Here is a 12500-nt window from a genome sequence, read left to right on the forward strand (position 1 = left end):
AAACCAATGTAAGGAGAAAGAACAAGTGTGCTCTAAGTGTGCAGCTAAGGGCCACGATTATAGAAACTGCCAATCAACCACATTAAAATGCGCTAACTGTGACGGCGAACACGTTGCTGTCTCGTTCAAATGCCCAGTTAAACGCACCCAGCAGCAACAACAAAACTCCATAACAGCAACACCAACAACCTCTTCACAGCCAAACAACTCCTACGCTCAAGCAGCCACACCTGCCACCCCAACACACATGAACACAATTTCTAACACAAACATGGAAAAACTGCTACTAGCCGAAATTATAATCAAATATTCCATACAAACCTCCTTCGGTGACCTGAGAAAACAAGCAGAAACCATGAACTCACTGCTGGAGTACAATGGTTGTCCAACAATAAAACTCCCACCAAATTTCACACAAACAAATCAACAACACTACCAACAAAAGCTTGTGGAACAAACAGAAGCCCCTACACAAACAAACCAACAACACCACCTTGCTGAACAAACAGAAGCTCCTACAGTCCCTAATCAGGAACCAAACTCCTCCTCCACCGAACAATCCAGCCTCCTTCCAACCGGGAACCTAGCTACCGGTGAGGACACAGTTTCTGGGAAAACGCAACCCCACAGCCCCACTCCTACCACTACCTCCACCACAAAAACGAACGAAAACACACCAACACAAGCCAGTAACACCGCACATAAAAGACACATTCCGGGTACACAACCCACCTCCCCTAGACCCACACGAACCACATCGAGAGTTAAGAAAACATGATTACGATCATGCAACTAAATTGTCGCGGCTACTGGAATAACCGGCACCTTATTTCAGAAGCTATTCGATCAACCGACCCAGACATCGTCCTCCTGAACCACACAGGTTCACCAACAAAACCAATTAAGCTATATGGATATAACACACGTTACACTACAGGTACACGTCATGATGGCGTAGCTGTCATGGTCAAATGCACCATCAAACACATCCACATAACCGACTGGCCTTCAGCACACTTCCTGGCCACCAGGATCGAAACACAACACGGGATATTTCTTATTGCCACCACATACAGCAGACCGGATACAGGGCTCCCTCTCACCAGTCTCAACAATCTCTTCAATCACACAAACATACCAGCCTATATACTGGCAGACCTCAATGCCAGTCACACAGCATTTAGACACACCAAGAACAACCAACATGGACACCAACTTCTACAACTTACACAACTGAAACGCCTCCGTTTCCTTGGCCCTGACTTTCCTACCTGCTATACCCACAATGGGAATGGCAGGCCGGATCTCATCCTCTCCAACCGGCAATCCCTACCTTTCCATCACCACATCTCCTACGGACCCATCTGTGGTTCAGACCACGTCCCCCTAATTCTAAAAATATCCTCAAACCCCATATCTATCCCATCCCCACCTGTCCCCGACTACCGCTCCGCCGACTGGGAGGGATTCAGGAAAACTCTTTCAGACCTACACCAACCACCACAGCTCGAAGGCCAACCCTATACAATAATAGACAGTGCCCTAGAGACACTACATAGTGACATCCTGACATCAGCCAACAGACACACACCAAAGAAACAACACAAAATTCACATAGACTTCAGACCCTCCATAAAAACACAACGACTACTAGTGTGCTACAGAACACGCTTTTTACAAAACATGCACAACCACATACCCATCTACAGAGACCTCTGCACCCTTCGCACACACATACTAAATAGCCTACAGGATGACCACAGCGCTCACTGGAGGAACCTAGTCTCCCTTATGGACGGAGCTCGCTGCAAAAATCCTACTCAGTTCTGGCACATGGTGCACAAGCTGAAGGGATGCCACCGGGAAAGATTCGAGTACCTCCTAGTGAACGGTGATCGAGTCACCAACCCAGACCAGGTCACCAACACCTTCCAGACACACTGGTGCAACACCTTCCAACCACACCCTTTCCCTCCCCATGAGCCCAGTATTGCCCACATACACCACATCACCGATCTTGTGCGCCGAAACATAGCAAACACGCTACCACATAACATTATACACTTAACACACCTAGATCCCCAACACCCTCTCACCACACCCATTGAGGAGGAGGATGTCACCAGGTTGCTCAGACATACTCCGCGGCGAGCCCCCGGCCCCTCAGGAGTCACATGGCCGATGGTGCGGAGCCTTCCTCCAGAAATCATATCCAGCCTGACAAAAATTTTCAATGCTTGCCTCGCCTCTGGATACTTCCCAAAGGCTTTCAAAATTTCAAACATCACCCTTATTGCCAAGCCCGGAAAAAACTCTCACTTACCAGAAAACTATCGCCCCATAAGCCTCCTTGAAATTCTTGGAAAAACTTTTGAACGTCTAATCAACTTAAGATTGAGAGCGTTCCTCGAATGTAACGGATTGCTGGCACCACAGCAGTTCGGTTTCCGGAGGAACGCCTCAACTGAGGACGCCCTTAACAGCATAGTAGCCTACCTAAATTTCAACAAGCCATATTACAAGACAGCACTCGTGACAAAAGATGTCAAGAAAGCTTTTGACACCGTTTGGCACACCGGTTTGAAATACAAAATTTGTAATAACTTCAATCTCCCTTTTCTAACACAACGCATCTTGTGTAGTTTTCTGGATGAGAGACAGACAAGAATCCGCCACCAGGGCAACTTTTCGCCATTTTTCACCCCTCAGGCTGGAGTCCCACAAGGCTCCGTACTCTCCCCCACCCTTTTTAACATGTACACAGCTGACCTACCCCTCCCAGCCCACAATGACTCACTAACTATTCAATACGCGGACGATGTAACGCAATTGGCCCGTGCCAGGTCGTTAGATCTCCTAACCGACAAAATTCAATGGGAACTGATGGCGACTAGCCTGTGGGAGATGAAATGGCGAATTCTCTCCCATCCCGAAAAATCAAAAGTCACTTATTTCAACATTAAAAGAAGTCAGCCCCGCCAAATCTCACTAAACAGAATTACTCCAATCCCCACCCCAATCCCCATCAGTAACAACAACAAAGTGCTTGGCCTCACCATAGATAAGCACCTCAACTTCAATATACATATAAAACAAAAAGCAACCATAGCCGCCAAGGCCCTGAGCAACCTGGAAAGATTTCGCGACAGCAGCACAAAAACAAAACTTCACCTCTACAAAGCTTTCATTCTCCCTCTCTTAACCTACTGCCCTCTTGCCCTCTCTCTCTCTGCTCCCTCCAACCTCTCTAAACTTCAAAAAGTTCAAAACCGAGCAATTCGTTTCGCTCTTGGGACGAAATGGTTCGACTTCCAAACCTCTCTCTCCATTCACCAGGAGTCCAACATCCCCCCCCTTAACATAACACTCCACAATAGAATCGAAAAACAACTAAGCTCCTTCTCCGACAGACACACAATCACATACAATTTCATTACCAACCTCCCCCCACCTTTCCGTCACCTGCCGCACTGCAATCTCCTTGATCCTCCCACTGTGCCTCCTGAACCTGTTTTCTAATAATGGACTCCTCCTTTCTTCCCTTCACTATCTCCTTTCTCTGTACCACTCATGGTGTCTGAGTGGCATCATCGTCGTTCTCTCGTTCACGTGGGCGGTCCCGCGTGCCAACACCTAGTGGTTTTTTCATATTTTTTGTCTTATGGTTTTGTATTCATATTTTTGTTTTTGTGCATTATTTTTCTGTCTCGCAGCCTAGGTTTTAAGGTGGCACCGGACCGCTCTTGGGAAAGGGACGCGACAAAAAATCACCGCCATTAACATACCATGCCTCTGACCGAGGGAGTGGGGTCGTGTGGCAACACCTAGTGGTTTTTTCATATTTTTTGTCTTATGGCTTTGTATTCATATTTTTGTTTTTTATACATTATTTTCTTGCCTCGCAGCCTAGGTTTCAAGGGGGCACCGGACCACTTCCAGAGAGACGGGGATAGCACGAACCGCACTCCTCCCACTGACGTCACGGCAATGGGGCCCCCGGACGTCGGCATGACGTTCCGGTAGCGGTACCCCCCGAGGTAGTTAAGGAGCGGCCAGTACTGATGATGGGGACGGTAACCACACCATTCAGTGGAAGCCACTTCACCCCCCACACAGAGGTAGTTGGGTGCGGCAAGGGCTGGGCAGGAAGGTAGTCAAGAGATGGTGGGGCGGGGCCCTGGAAGCATCCATGCAGGAATCCCCATTCACCCCCCGCCACCAGCGACTTACCGCGTGCAAGCAGATGGTATTAGATTTGACCCCTCGTTGCGGTGAGGGAGCCTTTTCGAGCCTCTGTCATTGCACATCCTACCATCATGTCAATCATTATCACAAACCATCCTCACCCTCCCCATGCACATAACACCACAACATTTTTTATACTTCTCTTTTCTTTAGCAGGTTGGCCTTTTTGCAGGAAGAGTCACAGGACAAGAGCAGAAAGGACCGACACCGCTTTTTCACCCACCACATTACATCATACATTAAATATCCCTGCCATCACCAAATCACTCTACTACTATCCGTGGTTCGGAACCCACGTAAAACTGTAGGTCCCTCCGCTATACGGATGTACTTCTTCCTCTGTCCTTCTTTGAACCAATAAAAAGCAAAAAAAAAAAAACCCTTTCTACTCTGACTGTCCTTCACTCCTCTTTCACATCCTGATGGTGCAGGCTCTGGATAGTCTGGCCCCTAACTTGTGCGTGGTTTGGCCCGGGGTTTTGGGTGCGTGGGCGGCGTTCGTGGCTGTGGCTGTGTTGGGCTTGGCCTGCTCGGTTGGTGGCGGACTCTCCTGCTTTCCCCGATAAAGACCTTGTCCCCCTTGCCATCTTAGCATGAATATAACACGTAAAAAAAAAAAAAAAAAAAAAAAAAAAAAAAAAAAAAAAAAAAAAAAAAAAAAAAAAAGATGTCCTTCCTCATTGAAATTGCGCCTGGGTTAAGCCCCAGTGACTATTTCTCCTACTACAATTCCCTTCTTATCACCCCCCTATTCTTCCCACTATCCCCACTTCCCCCTCCCCATCTTTTCTCTCTTTGTTATGTTATGTTATGTTATTTTGAGGCACATTCGTGAGCTTCCTGTTAGACCGTTCGGACGTCGTACTAGCAGCTCTCATCACCATGACTGGCCGCGGCAAGGGAGGCAAGGGTCTTGGAAAGGGAGGCGCCAAGCGTCACCGTAAGGTTCTGCGTGATAACATCCAGGGAATCACCAAGCCTGCTATCCGTCGTCTAGCTCGCCGAGGTGGCGTCAAGCGCATCTCTGGTCTCATCTACGAGGAGACTCGTGGGGTGCTCAAGGTGTTCCTTGAGAACGTTATCAGGGATGCTGTCACCTATACCGAGCACGCCAAGCGTAAGACCGTTACTGCCATGGACGTTGTCTACGCCCTCAAGCGTCAGGGCCGTACCCTGTACGGATTTGGTGGTTAAATCGCTCCATTATTGAGATGGTGCCAGCTATTCAGCTTGCATTATCATCATTGAATAACATCATCTCCCGGACCTTTTTAAGGTCCACAAACATGAAAAGAAAGAAGGACCATAGACTACTATTATTACTACTACTTTCTCATAACCATGTTCACTATCACTATCTGAGCTAAGAAAAGAAACCATTATTAATTATAACCATCTTTCTCACTTCATCAGGTCTTCTCCAAGTATTATTATTATTATCATTATTATTATTATTATTATTATTATTATTATTATCATTATTATTATTATTATTATTATTATTATTATTATTATTATTATTATCATTGACTTATTTCAATGATCACGCCCCTCATCGTTCTCAGTTTCTCATAAAACAAAATATACATTGAGATGAAAAAGACGCTCAACATATCACAATAGGCAACACATCTAATCAACTCTCCACTGTGACACACAGCAGGTACATTAGTAGAAATATAGTATACATATTTATTCTCGGTCACTTGCGTGCCTGACTAAATAATAATAATAATAATAACAAATAACTAACTCGAAAATAAATACACTACTTGCTTATTATTGATATACCAGTATAGTCTACACAACTCTCTAGATGTTTGAACGTGTGGCTCCGAAGAGGAGCCGGATTGATGGTGATATTGGCTGAAGGGGAGGGAGGCCCTTTATTTACTTCTTCTCAGTCTTCTTGGGAAGGAGCACGGCCTGAATGTTGGGCAGCACGCCACCCTGTGCAATGGTGACTCCGGAGAGGAGCTTGTTAAGTTCCTCGTCGTTGCGGATGGCCAGCTGCAGGTGACGTGGGATGATGCGAGTCTTCTTGTTGTCACGGGCGGCATTGCCGGCAAGCTCAAGGACTTCAGCAGCCAGGTACTCCATAACTGCCGCAAGGTACACGGGGGCACCAGCACCCACGCGCTCGGCGTAGTTGCCTTTCCTTAGAAGGCGATGAATCCTGCCGACCGGGAACTGGAGTCCAGCACGACTGGAACGGGACTTTGACTTTCCCTTCACCTTTCCTCCCTTGCCGCGTCCAGACATGATAATGGATGTTGTGGTAGTAGTAGTAGTAGTAGTAGTTGTTGTTGTTGGTGATAAATGAGGAGCGCGAGTACTCTAACCTCGTCGGTAGCTCTGCGAGCAAGTAGTGAATTTTGGGAAAAACGGCTATATATACGCGAGATCAGATCGGCCCAGAGCGCGTCTGGACCAATCAGGACGCTCGCTGAGGTGGCGACTCCTGATCCTGAGTAGGCACGCTAATATATATACCACTTTTCAACTGAGAAAACGCACACTCGTTCTCACAGCAGTACGGCGACACTATGCCTCCCAAAGCATCAGGAAAGGCTGCCAAGAAAGCTGGCAAGGCACAGAAGGCCATTGCCAAGGGCGACAAGAAGAAGAAGCGCAGGAGGAAGGAGAGCTACTCCATCTACATCTACAAGGTGCTCAAGCAAGTCCACCCAGACACTGGCGTGTCCTCCAAGGCCATGTCAATCATGAACTCGTTCGTGAATGACATTTTCGAGCGCATCGCTGCCGAGGCATCCCGCCTGGCACACTATAACAAGCGCTCCACCATCACCAGCCGGGAAATCCAGACCGCTGTCCGTCTTCTTCTGCCTGGTGAACTGGCAAAACACGCTGTTTCTGAAGGCACCAAGGCTGTTACCAAGTATACCTCCTCCAAGTAAACAGGCGGCCAGTATACTGCTGCCAGTATAAAATAATACCCGGCTCCATTGGAGCCACACTTGAAAAGGAAAAAAGATACGATATAGACAAATGCATTATTATTATAATTATTGTTATTATTATTAATATTATTATTATTATTATTTTTATTATTATTATTATTATTATTATTATTATTATTATTATTATTATCATTATTAATAATATTAATATTGTTGTTTTTATTATGATTATTATTATAATAATTATTGTATCATTATTATTATTATTATTATTATTATTATTATTATTATTATTATTATTATTATTATTATGCTTATTATTATCGTGATTATTATTCTGTGGAGATAAAGAAAAGATAAAAAAAAAATAGAGATAAAGAAAGATAAAAATTCTCCCAAGTGAAAGAGATATGGCCATGGAAGAGGGAATAATAATAATAATATAAAAAAAAAAAAAGGGGGGAAGGATATTGAGTTGAAAGTCGATACCTGATACTGAAAGATGGAAAATAAATATTTTCTTCCACAAAACCAAACAGATTGTCTATGAAAATTCTTTAATGAAAGAGATGTTTGGCCCTAAAAAGGGCCTAGATATTGCTGTTATGAAGATCATTCGTGGATGACTTCTTAGGCACGCTCGCCACGGATGCGACGAGCCAGTTGGATGTCCTTTGGCATGATAGTCACGCGCTTGGCATGGATGGCGCACAGGTTGGTATCCTCAAACAGACCCACGAGGTAAGCCTCGGAAGCTTCCTGGAGAGCCATGACAGCAGAGGACTGGAAGCGGAGGTCAGTCTTGAAATCCTGAGCAATTTCACGCACCAGGCGCTGGAAAGGCAGTTTCCTGATAAGCAGCTCAGTGCTCTTCTGATAACGGCGGATCTCACGGAGAGCAACGGTTCCAGGCCTGTAACGGTGGGGTTTCTTGACACCTCCAGTGGCTGGAGCAGACTTGCGAGCTGCCTTTGTAGCAAGCTGCTTGCGGGGCGCCTTGCCACCAGTGGACTTGCGAGCCGTTTGCTTGGTACGTGCCATAGTTGTGGTAACAACAACTCACAACGAACACTCAGCTGAGTCTGCCCGCGCTTCCCACAAAATCCCTTTATATATGAATCGGGTGGGCCCGACGACTCCAACCCTGCCTTGTGATTGGTCAGAAACGTCCAGTGAGGCTCATCGCCCACGCAGTCACCGCATGAAAGATGTGATCATTATTGTTAGTCTAATTCATTTTGTTCTTATTCTTATTCTTATTCTTATTCTTTCTTCCCTCATTCATAACAAATCTTGGAAAATATACAGCAGAACTGACATGTCATTTAAAATTCTAAGACAATTAGCAAGAAAGTTGTGATATTCTTATTTTTTTCATTCTTTTTATTCTATTTTTTTCTTATTCTTGTCATAATTAATATTGTTATCTTTATTATTTTCATTTTTTTTTATTATTCTTCCTTATCTTATTCTTATTTATCCTACTTTTAGAGAGATGAGGCTTGTGCGGTCACCCATCCAAGTTCTGCCCGGACCCCCTGCTTAACCTTGCTGATCCCGCCGTCAGCTGATTGGTCAAGAGCGGAGAACAAGGTGTTGGGAGGGCTTATTTCTCTTATTCTTATTCTTTCCTGTATTGTTGTTGCATTGTTGTGCTGAAAATGTTGGAAAATATGCACTAAAATTAACCCTTCATTCATAATTCTACGACAATTAGCAAGAGAGATATATTATTACTTTTTTCCCTTATTTTTGTTCTTTTTATTCTTAATCTTCTTTTTTTTATTATAGTTGTTATTGTTATTTTATTATTTTCGTTTTTCGTTCATTCTCCTCATTCTTATTGCTATTTTTTTCTATTCTCAGAGAGATGAGGCTTTTGTGGTCACCCATCCAAGTTCTTCCCGGACCCCCTGCTTAACTGCGCTGATCCCGCCGTTAGCTAATTGGCCAAGACCGGAGAACTAGGTGTTGGGAGGCCTTCTTTCTATTATTCTTATTCTTTCTTCCCCCATTCATATCGTTGTATTGGAAATGTTGGAAAATATACAAAAGAATTCACCCTTCTATGACAATTAGGAAGAAAGACATGGGATGCTTTCTTTCTTTTTTTTTATATTCCTTTATTGTAATTTTTCTTATTCTTGTTATAATAATTCTTACTGTTATCTTTATTACTTAAAATTTTCGTTCATTCTCCCTATTCTTATTCTTATTTTTTTTATTTATTTATTTTTTTTCAGACAGATGAGGCTTGTGTAGTCACCCATCCAAGTATTGCCCGAAACCCCTGCGTAATCTCGACGATTTCATTTGACAATACCTATTTACTTATTTATTTATTATTATATTTATTAAAAAAAAAAAAGAAGAAAAGAAGATGAAGAATAAGGTATGTAATCGAAATACTCTCTCTATACTGTAGCAATAGTTTAGCTGGATGTACTTGTATTGTGTCAAAAATACTTGCAATATCTGCAATTGTAACCTGCAGTGTCGGCATAATGCATAATTAAGCAATGAAAAGAAAAATTAATAAAAGAATAAATGAAAAAAAGAAAGAAAAAAAGATACAATTAACAATTAAATATATTAGCTACCCCTCTACGTTTCTTTATCACTGCAGAAAAATGGAAACATTTTAACGTAGACTTGTCAAAATTCAACTGAAATTAAGGGTTAAATAAGGATTGTCACCCCTTCCCCAGAGGATATTCATTGTCTTTTATATATATATATATATATATATATATATATATATATATATATATATATATATATATATATATATATATATATATATATATATATATATATATATATATATATATATATATATATATATATATATATATATATATTCTTTTTATTTAAAGTCTTATTTAGAGAGAGAGAGAGAGAGAGAGAGAGAGGTAACGTCCTTGAGGATAGCAGCTCGTCTACGCTCCGCTCAGTGATCAGCGTTAGAATGTAATTCCTCATTTCTTTAAAAAAAAAAAAAAAAAAAAAAAAAACAGAAACTTTATTTAGGGGGCTTGCTGGAAACAAACTACAATGGAGGAAAGAACAATATGTCTGCTATATGACCCACCCAGTTAAATTTTCAAGAAGCAAACGCAAGTTGGAAAATACGAGGAAGATAAATTTTCATTTATATACGTTTTATGGTAATTTCTGCCACGCCTTCCTCTATTCATCAAACGTCACTGACACTTATTCCCTTTATTTTTTACTTTACAGAATCTTTTGTAGGGCAAGACTCTAGAGGATATGTGCTTTCATAAATTCTATAATGCTTTGCTTATCATAGAGACATAAAAAAAAAAAATAATAATAATAAAAATAAATAAATTAATTAATTTAAAAAATCAAAATAAATAGATATATAAATTAATTAATCAATCAAATAAATTTCTATGCTTCACCTTTATAGCATTCGTATGAATGTCAAAACAAAACAAAAAATATAAATATAAATAATAATATGAAAAAAAAAAATTACTAAATATATGAAAAATAGCATTACTACTACTACTACTACTACTACTACTACTGCTACTACTACTACTATTTTTTTTTTTTTTTTTATGTAGGAAGGACACTGGCCAAGGGCAACAAAAATGTAATAAAAAAAATGCCCACTGAAATGCCAGTCCCATACAGGGGTCAAAGCAGTGGTCAAAAAATGATGAATAAGTGTCTTGAAACCTCCCTCTTGAAGGAATTCAAGTCATAGGAAGGTGGAAATACGGAAGCAGGCAGGGAGTTCCAGAGTTTACCAGAGAAAGGGATGAATGATTGAGAATACTAGTTAACTCTTGCGTTAGAGAAGTGGACAGAATAGAGGTGAGAGAAAGAAGAAAGTCTTGTGCAGCGAGGCCACGGAAGGAGGGGAGGCATGCAGTTAGCAAGATCAGAAGAGCAGTTAGCATGAAAATAGCGGTAGAAGACAGCTAGATATGCAACATTGCGGCGGTGAGAGAGAAGCTGAAGACAGTCAGTTAGAGGAGAGGAGTTGATGAGACGAAAAGCTTTTGATTCCACCCTGTCTAGAAAAGCAGTATGAGTGGAACCCCCCTCAGACATGTGAAGCATACTCCATACATGGACGGATAAGGCCCTTGTACAGAGTTAGCAGCTGGGGGGGTGAGAAAAACTGGCGGAGACGTCTCAGAACACCTAACTTCATAAAAGCTGTTTTAGCTAGAGATGAGATGTGAAGTTTCCAGTTCAGATTATAAGTAAAGGACAGACCGAGGATGTTCAATGTAGAAGAGGGGGACAGTTGAGTGTCATTGAAGAAGAGGGGATAGTTGTCTGGAAGGTTGTGTCGAGTTGATAGATGGAGGAATTGATTTTTTGAGGCATTGAACAATATCAAGTTTGTTCTGCCCCAATGAGAAATTTTAGAAAGATCAGAAGTCAGGCGTTCTGTGGCTTCCCTGCGTGATATGTTTACCTCCTGAAGGGTTGGACGTCTATGAAAAGACGTGGAAAAGTGCAGGGTGGTATCTTCAGCGTAGGAGTGGATAGGACAAGAAGTTTGGTTTAGAAGATCATTAATGAATAATAAGAAGAGAGTGGGTGACAGGACAGAACCCTGAGGAACACCACTGTTAATTGATTTAGGAGAAGAACAGTGACCGTCTACCACAGCAGCAATAGAACGGTCAAAAAGGAAACTTGAGATGAAGTAAACAGAGAGAAGGATAGAAACCGTAGGAGGGTAGTTTGGAAATCAAAGCTTTGTGCCAGACTCTATCAAAAGCTTTTGATAATTATGTCCAAGGCAACAGCAAAAGTTTCACCAAAATCTCTAAAAGAGGATGACCAAGACTCAGTAAGGAAAGCCAGAAGATCACCAGTAGAGCGGCCTTGACGGAACCCATACTGGCGATCAGATAGAAGGTTGTGGAGTGATAGATGTTTAAGAATCTTCCTGTTGAAGATAGATTCAAAAACTTTAGATAGGCAGGAAATTAAAGCAATAGGATGGTAGTTTGAGGGATTAGAACGGTCACCCTTTTTAGGAACAGGTTGAATGTAAGTAAACTTCCAGCAAGAAGGAAAGGTAGTGTTGACAGACAGAGCTGAAAGAATTTGAATAGGCAAGGTGCAAGCATGGAGGCATTGTTTCGGAGAACAATAGGAGGGACCCCATCCGGTCCATAAGCCTTCCGAGGGTTTAGGCCAGCGAGGGCATGGAAAACATCATTGCGAAGAATTTTAATAGGTGGCATGAAGTTGTCAGAGGGTGGAGGAGAGGGAGGAACAAGCCCAGAATCGTCCAATGTAGAATTTTTAGCAAAGGTTTGAGCAAAGATTTCAGCTTTA

This window comes from Scylla paramamosain, unplaced genomic scaffold (genome assembly GCF_035594125.1).
Source record: "Scylla paramamosain isolate STU-SP2022 unplaced genomic scaffold, ASM3559412v1 Contig68, whole genome shotgun sequence".
NCBI classification, from domain to species: Eukaryota; Metazoa; Arthropoda; class Malacostraca; order Decapoda; family Portunidae; genus Scylla; species Scylla paramamosain.